At 39.4% G+C, this 7,360-nt stretch overlaps 1 protein-coding gene, 1 non-coding gene and 2 pseudogenes across 2 annotated transcripts in view; 1 reads left to right on the top strand and 3 right to left on the bottom strand.

Moving 5' to 3' along the window:
* Window positions 1–7,360, bottom strand: part of UCP3 (uncoupling protein 3) — a 33,217-nt gene that overhangs the window by 7,337 nt on the left and 18,520 nt on the right. The window lies entirely within an intron of this gene.
* Window positions 7–1,760, bottom strand: LOC114483943 (protein FAM91A1-like; annotated as a pseudogene).
* LOC102979078 (protein FAM91A1-like) lies at window positions 1,911–4,140 on the bottom strand (annotated as a pseudogene).
* On the top strand, window positions 6,432–6,504 carry TRNAR-UCU (transfer RNA arginine (anticodon UCU)). The gene has a single exon. It is a non-coding gene; the product is annotated as a tRNA-Arg (tRNA).

The raw sequence follows: 7,360 nt of genomic DNA, 5'->3' as shown, positions 1-7,360 counted from the left end.
TGAATTGGGAGATTGGGATTGACATATATACACTAACTAATATGTATAAAATAGGTAACTAATGAGAACCTGCTGTATAGCACAGGGAACTCCATTTCACTGTACAGTAGAAACTAACACAACATTGTAAAACAATTATACCCCAATTAAAAAAAAAAATACTGTATGCTTCCACTGCTGGGAGCTTGGGTTCAATCCCTGGTCGGGGAACTAAGATACCGCATGCTGCTTGCTGTGGCCAAAAAACCAAAAAGAACAAAAACAAAACAAAAAACCCCCCAGAAGTGTAGATTTGCTTTAAAATAAAAATACAGTGCTGATTGCTAAAAAGTTCTTTGTTAAAAAGAAACAAACAACCTAGGGATCAATTAAAAAAAAAAAGGAGCTCTTTGTTGCATTAGGATGTGCTATAATGAGCAAGACTCCAGACAAAATTAAATGTTTGCCAAACTACAATACAACACACTTTTAACATCCTTAAGTGTAAGTTATATTGCAGCAGCAGAATAGTTTTTTTGACTGGCACTATAAAGCTAACTTTAAGAAAGAAAAAAAGACACCAAGAGTGAATAACAAATGATGTAACTAAATTACTGCAAATGAAGATTAGCAGTGAGAAGTGAGGAAGGTGACACTAAACCATTCTGATACGATGGCATCTCTAATTTACAAGAAGTAGAACTCCCGTATCAGCATAAGATGGTAAAGTGGACTTGAAAAAGTTGGCCTCAGTGTGAATATCCAGTGTTGAAGCACCTTCCCTGAATGAGTGAACAAAGTTAAGGACATGTAGAGAGACTTTTATGCTGGAATGTCAGAGTCTTTGAAGGCTTTCTTCTCTGCAAAAGTTGTATGTAGCAGTTTTCCTACAAACTTCTCATTTAATTCAGAGCTAAATAGTGGAATTTCAAAGCACAGCTTAAGAGAAAGCCAGTCACTTCTGTTGTGGCAACATCAGAGTTGTGTTTTGTTCTTGAATCCGTTGTTGCTTCCTCAATGACCATTTCACAGGATTCTTCATTTGCTCTGAGCCAGAAGTTAAATACAGTAAATCAGATTCTCCTTTCTCATCAGAAGCATAACCAAGTTTTCTGTTTACACGTTGACTAGAAGCTTAGATATGGTGACACATTCACAGAAATCCCTGCAAGCCCACTTTATTCCTTAATATTTGCAATGTTTTACGAACATCCATATTGATACAGCAAACTTTCCTTATAGTTCTGTTTTAATCAAATGGAAAAGGTTTTTCTCATCCCATCATTTAACATCTGAGCTAATCTGAAGTAGGAATTACTTCAGGATTATGACTCCAAAACATTATTAATACTCAGTATTAACTCTGAAATATATCTGATGGTTTTTGAAGTCTTCTACCTTTGGCCAGTAAAAGAAATAGGGATCTGACTTCTGAGCAGTGGCTTCTGGATAACTGGTCTAATATTCTGTGGAGTACTATTGCTGATGGGCTGTATTCATAAATGAGAGGAGCCATGGAAACAAGCCATGTGTAATTTTGTTTAGAACTCTGCTGCAAGTCACAGGGTCCGAATCAAGAAGGCTCTCACACCTTTTAAGAGATCCAGAAGAAAACCATAATTGATTGTTCTGGCTATGTAGTTGTGTGACTATATCATTATTATGATGCAGAGACAGTATGGTGTTTCTCAGAGTGAGTGCCTGATCAAAATATCTGCAGTCTGCACTTTTTCTTCATCAGTGTTTTGAACTTTTTCTAGTTCTGTAAGGAAGCTGTCCAGAGACTTATGTGAAAGTCTGCCAACTTTTGGTACAAGATTTCTCATCATTACAAAGGAAAGTGTTGAGTCAAATAGGAAAGCAATATGCTTTGTGAGTCCTGTAGACAGATCCAAATTGCTTATACTGGCTGTGTCAGCTGGATCTTGACTATTTCTATCAGTACCAGAGCTGACAAAACTTCTTTTCAGGACTCCTACTTTCCTTGCCATCTTTTTTTTTTTAATTTAATTTAATTAATTTACTTATTTTGGTTGCATCGGGTCTTAGTTGCGGCACGTGGGATCTTTGGTGAGGCACGCGGGATCTTCTGTTGCAGCGCACAGGCTTCTCTCTAGTTGTGGCGTGCAGGTTTTCTCTCTCCAGTTGTGGCCTGCGGGCTCCAGGGCACGTGGGCTCTGTAGTTTGCGGCATGTGGGCTCTCTTGTTGAAGTGCGTGAGCTCAGTAGTTGTGGTGCGCGGGTTTAGTTGCCCTGCGGCACGTGGGATCTTAGTTCCCCGCCGACCAGGGGTCGCACCCACGTCCCCTGCATAGGAAGGTGGATTCTTTACCACTGGACCACCAGGGGAGTCCCTTTCATTGCCATCTTATATCGAATAAAAAGAGTGCCTTTTGTGGATGGAAAGTACTTTTAAATCTTTTTGCAGATGGAACATGGCACCTTGATGAATGTACTTGCTGCACATTTATTACTTATGTCTCTTCTTAGGGGCAGAGCCCAAGCAGCAATACATGGAAACATTCTTAGCCAGTGATATGTCTATCTCAAGGACACTTGCAAGCTCTGCAACATTAGTATGCTCATCTATTGAAAGAAATATAAAGTTTCAAAGTAATCACCTAGTCATCTTGAACTCAATTCATTACAAAATCTTCAGGAGAATAAAATTCAGATATTGACACGTTCAAATAAATCCTTTGTTGTATAAACTATGTAGCATATTGTAATATAGAGATTCAGAGAGTTGAGTATATTTCTCAGGCAAAATGCACATCTTTATGTCATTTTTGAGATCTGACCAGCCTATACCACTCACCATGCCTCTTTGGCAGTTTCCACTGGCTTTATTGGTAGAAGATGTGACCATTCCTCAAATTTCAAAAAGAAAAAGTTTGATGATCTACACTGATTCCTAATATCAATGTACTGCTATCTTTTTATTGCCAAGAAAACTTAGACAGTCAGCCCTAATAGAATTGGGCAATGAAGCATAAATTTTTGTTTTGGCCACACCAGGCGACTTGTGGGATTTCAGTTCCCAGACCAGGGACTGAACCTGGGCCACGGCAGTGAAAGCCTGCAATCCTAAGCACTAGGCCACCAGGGAACTCCTAAAGCATAACTTTTCTCATTGTTCATAATGTCCTCTATAATCTCAGTATAATATGATAATGGTGTTATCCTCAGACCCTTTATCATAATACCCAATAAATGGTAAATGTACAGTGTGAAATAATCTCGACTGTAATAGTTCCTCAAAGTATTTGCATTCAATCTTTCTTGATGTGTTTAAGTTATATTTCTGTATCATAACTGACTGTGGGTATGTAGAGGACAATCTGCTTTGCATATTTCCTCTGTGAATTTCCAAGACCCTATCACGTGTTGGTGGGCAGCCTGTTCCGTGAGTGGCTGTGCCTGATGTGGAACTTCCTATCCATGGTGCGAGGGCCCTGGGACAGCTGGTGGGGAGCCTGCTGGGGGCCTGGTGCCTTACACTTTAGAATGCCTGGGCTGCCCCATGGTGAGGGCTCCAGACAGCTCAGCACAGCAGAGAACAGTGTCAGGGGTGCATCAGAGGATCTCAGTTTCTTCATTAAATTATACTTTCAGGAGAAAAGAGCTTTTAAAATCATCATTCTTGTAAATAATTATGCAGGTTCACTTATCTACTCTCATATGTGACTGTTCCTCAAATTTCAGTGAAAGGATTGGAGAATGCCTTCATTTTGCTTCTCTCCACTTCAAAATTCTTGCCTATGTGACTCTGTTTTATTTCTAGGTTTACCATATCCTTTCCAGAGTGATCCCTCCTGCCTGTACCCATTATTCTATGCTCTTCTGTTTTCTCTAGGACCTTTCCTCCTATCTTCAATCTTTCCTTTCTTCTACACTGTGTGTGTGTGTGTGTGTGTGTGTGTGTGTGTGTGTGTGTATAAATAAAAAGATACCCTCAGGACTTCCCTACTCTTTTTACAGTGGCTATTTTTTTCTCCTTTCTTTCTCTGCCAAACTTCCTGAACAGTTGGCTATCCTCTGACGTCTCAGCTTCTGGCACAACTCTTACATATCTGATGAATGAATAAATGAATGATCTCACATTCATCTCTTCATTCACTTTACGCCAGCCACACAGGTCTTTTTTCTGTTCTTTGAACATGCCAAGCTCCTTCCCATGGGACCTGTGGACTGCTTGTTCCCTTTTCCTGGAACACTTTTCCTCAGATCTTTACGTGGCTAGCACCTCTCATCATCCCTACAAACACACAGATACACAGATACAGACACACACACACATAATTCTTGGAGATCACCAGTGGTCCCTTCTTCAAGTTGAGTGCACTTTTTAAAAAAAAATTTATTTATTTTCTTTTATTTATTTGTGGCTGAGTTGTGTCTTTGTTACTGTGCACATGCTTTCTCTAGTTGCAGCGAGTGGGGGCTACTCTTTGTTGCAGAGCACAGGCTCTAAGCGTGCAGGCTTCATTAGTTGTGGCTCGCAGGCTCTAGAGTGCAGGCTCAGTAGTTGTGGTGCACGGGCTTAGTTGCTCCGCGGCATGTGGGATCTTCCCGGACCAGGGCTCGAACCCGGTCCCCTGCATTGGCAAGTGGATTCTTAACCACTGCGCCAACAGGGAAGCCCTGAGTGCACTTTTAAGTAAAATTTTTATAGAAGTATAACATACATATTAAACAGTGCACAAATCATAAGTGTACAGCTTGATAAACTTTCATATAGTGAATGTCTCTATATAATTTGCACTCATCAAGAAACATTAACATTATTTGTCAATTATTCTTCAATAAAGCTAAAAAAATTTTTAAAGAAACATTATTAACACTGCAGAAACAACCTCTCATGTCCCTTCTCAGTCACTATTTTCCCAGAGAATAACTACTATACTGATTTTTAAAAATATATTTATTTATTTATTTGGCTGCATCAGACTTTAGTTGTGGCATGTAGGATCTTTTTTTTTTTTTTTTTTTTTTAGTTGCAGCACGTGAGATCTAGTTCCCTGACCGGGGATTGAACCTGGGTCCCCTGCATTGGGAGCGTGGAGTCTTAGCCACTGGAACACCAGGGAAGTCCCTATACTGATTTTTAACATCAAATATTTGTTTTGCCTGTTCTTAAACATCATATACATGGAATTGTACTATTTTCTGTCTTTCACTCAACATTAAATTTGTGAGATTCAGCCAAGTTACATGAAGTTGTAGATCTTTAATTATCATTGCTGTATAGTCTCTACTGTATGAGTATATCCAGCATATTGACTCTACTGTTGATGGGACATTTCAGTTGTGTCCAGTTTTTGGCTATTACAGTAGTACTGCCATGAGCTGTCATAACCTTTTGCACTTTTAATAGCCTTATTGAGGTACAGCTTAAATACCATACAATTCACTCATTGCTAAGTGTATGATTTAATTAATTCTTAGTAAATTTATACAGTTGTGCAATAATGACCACAATCCAGTTTTAAAACACTTGCATCACCCCCAAAAGTTGTATTGTGTCTGTTTGCAGTCATTACCTTCTCTCACCTCAGCCCTGGATGACCACTGATCTACTTTCTGTCTCTACAGCTTCGCATTTTCTAAAATTTTCATATAAGTGCAATGTAGTCTTTGGTGTCTGGCTTCTTTCACTTAACATAATGTTTTTTGAGGTTCATCCATGATGCATGAATCAGCAGTCTGGTCCTTTTTTATTGCTGAGTAGTATTCCATCACAGTGATATAGAACATTTTGTTTGTGTACTCACCAGTTGATGGGCATTTGGATTACATATTTCCAGTTTGGGGCTATTATGAATAATGCTGTTATTGACATTCATGTACAAATCTTTGTGTGGACATATGATTTCATTTCTCTTGGGTAAATACCTAAAAGTAGGATGGCTGGATCAGATGGTAAATATATATTTAATATTTTAAAAAATTCAAAAATTTCAAAAGTGGCTCTACCATCTTACATTTCCACCAACAATGCATGAGGAATCCAGTTTGTTTCCTACAAAGTTTACCACTTTTAGTTGACAAAGCTGTGGATTTTTGCTCTCTGTCAAATTATTACCCATGTTTTATAGGTAAATAAACTGAGGCTTAAGGAGACCAAGAATTTGACCCATGTCACTTAGCTAATAAGTATCAGAACTGGGATTCTAACTTTGCTTTTTGTTACAAGGTTCATACTCATTCCATTGACATGAATTGAGTTGTATACTTGAATACTCAAGACATCCCCAGCCCCTCTGCAAAAATAGATTATTCATTGTTTTTTGCTCTCAAAGGCAAAGCTCTATTTTAGGAAGGGGTTTTCTTTAGCTCTTAAAAATTTATTTATTTTAGAGAGAACTTGGATCCTTACCTAACATCATACACACAAATTAACTCAAAATGGATCAAAGACCTAAATATAAGATCTAGAGAACTATATGGACTTCCCTGGTGGTCCAGTGGTTAAGACTCTGCACTTCTAATGCAGGGGGCCTGGGTTTGATACCTAGTTGGGGAAATTCCTCATGCCTCGTGACCAAAAAAAACCCCACAAACCCAAAAAAACCTATAAAACTCTTAGAAGAAAACACAGGATAAAAGCTTCATACCATTATATTTGGCAATGATTTCTTAAATGTGATACTGAAGGCACAGGCAACAAAAGAAAACATAGACAGGGACTTCCCTGGTGGCGCGGTGGTTAAGAATCCACCTGCCAGGCGCTTCCCTGGTGGCACAGTGGTTGAGAGTCTGCCTGCCAATGCAGGGGATACGGGTTCATGCCCCGGTCTGGGAAGATACCACATGCCACAGAGCAACTAAGTCCATGCGCCACAACTACTGAGCCTGTGCTCTAGAGCCTGAAAGCCACAACTACTGAGCCCGTGTGCCGCAACTACTGAAGCCCGTGTGCCTAGAACCTGTGCTCTGCAACAAGAGAAGCCACCGCAATGAGAAGCCCGTGCACCGAAACAAAGAGTAGCCCCCGCTCGCCAAACTAGAGAAAGCCCGTGCGCGGCAATGAAGACCCAACGCAGCCAAAAATTAATTAATTAATTAATTAACTAAAAAAAAAAAGACAAACAACCCAATCCAAAAATGGGCAGAAGACCTAAATAGACATTTCTCCAAAGAAGATATATAGATTGCCAACAAACACATGAAAGAATGCTCAACACCATTAATCATTAGAGAAATGCAAATCAAAACTACAATGAGATATCATCTCACACCGGACAGAATGGCCAGCAACAAAAAATCTAGAAACAATAAATGCTGGAGAGGGTGTGGAGAAAAGGGAACCCTCTTGCACTGCTGGTGGGAATGTAAATTGATACAGCCACTATGGAGAACAGTATGGAGGTTCCTTAAAA

Source organism: Physeter macrocephalus, chromosome 16 (assembly GCF_002837175.3).
Source record: "Physeter macrocephalus isolate SW-GA chromosome 16, ASM283717v5, whole genome shotgun sequence".
NCBI classification, from domain to species: domain Eukaryota; kingdom Metazoa; phylum Chordata; class Mammalia; order Artiodactyla; family Physeteridae; genus Physeter; species Physeter macrocephalus.
This window is presented reverse-complemented; position numbering and strand designations above follow the sequence as displayed.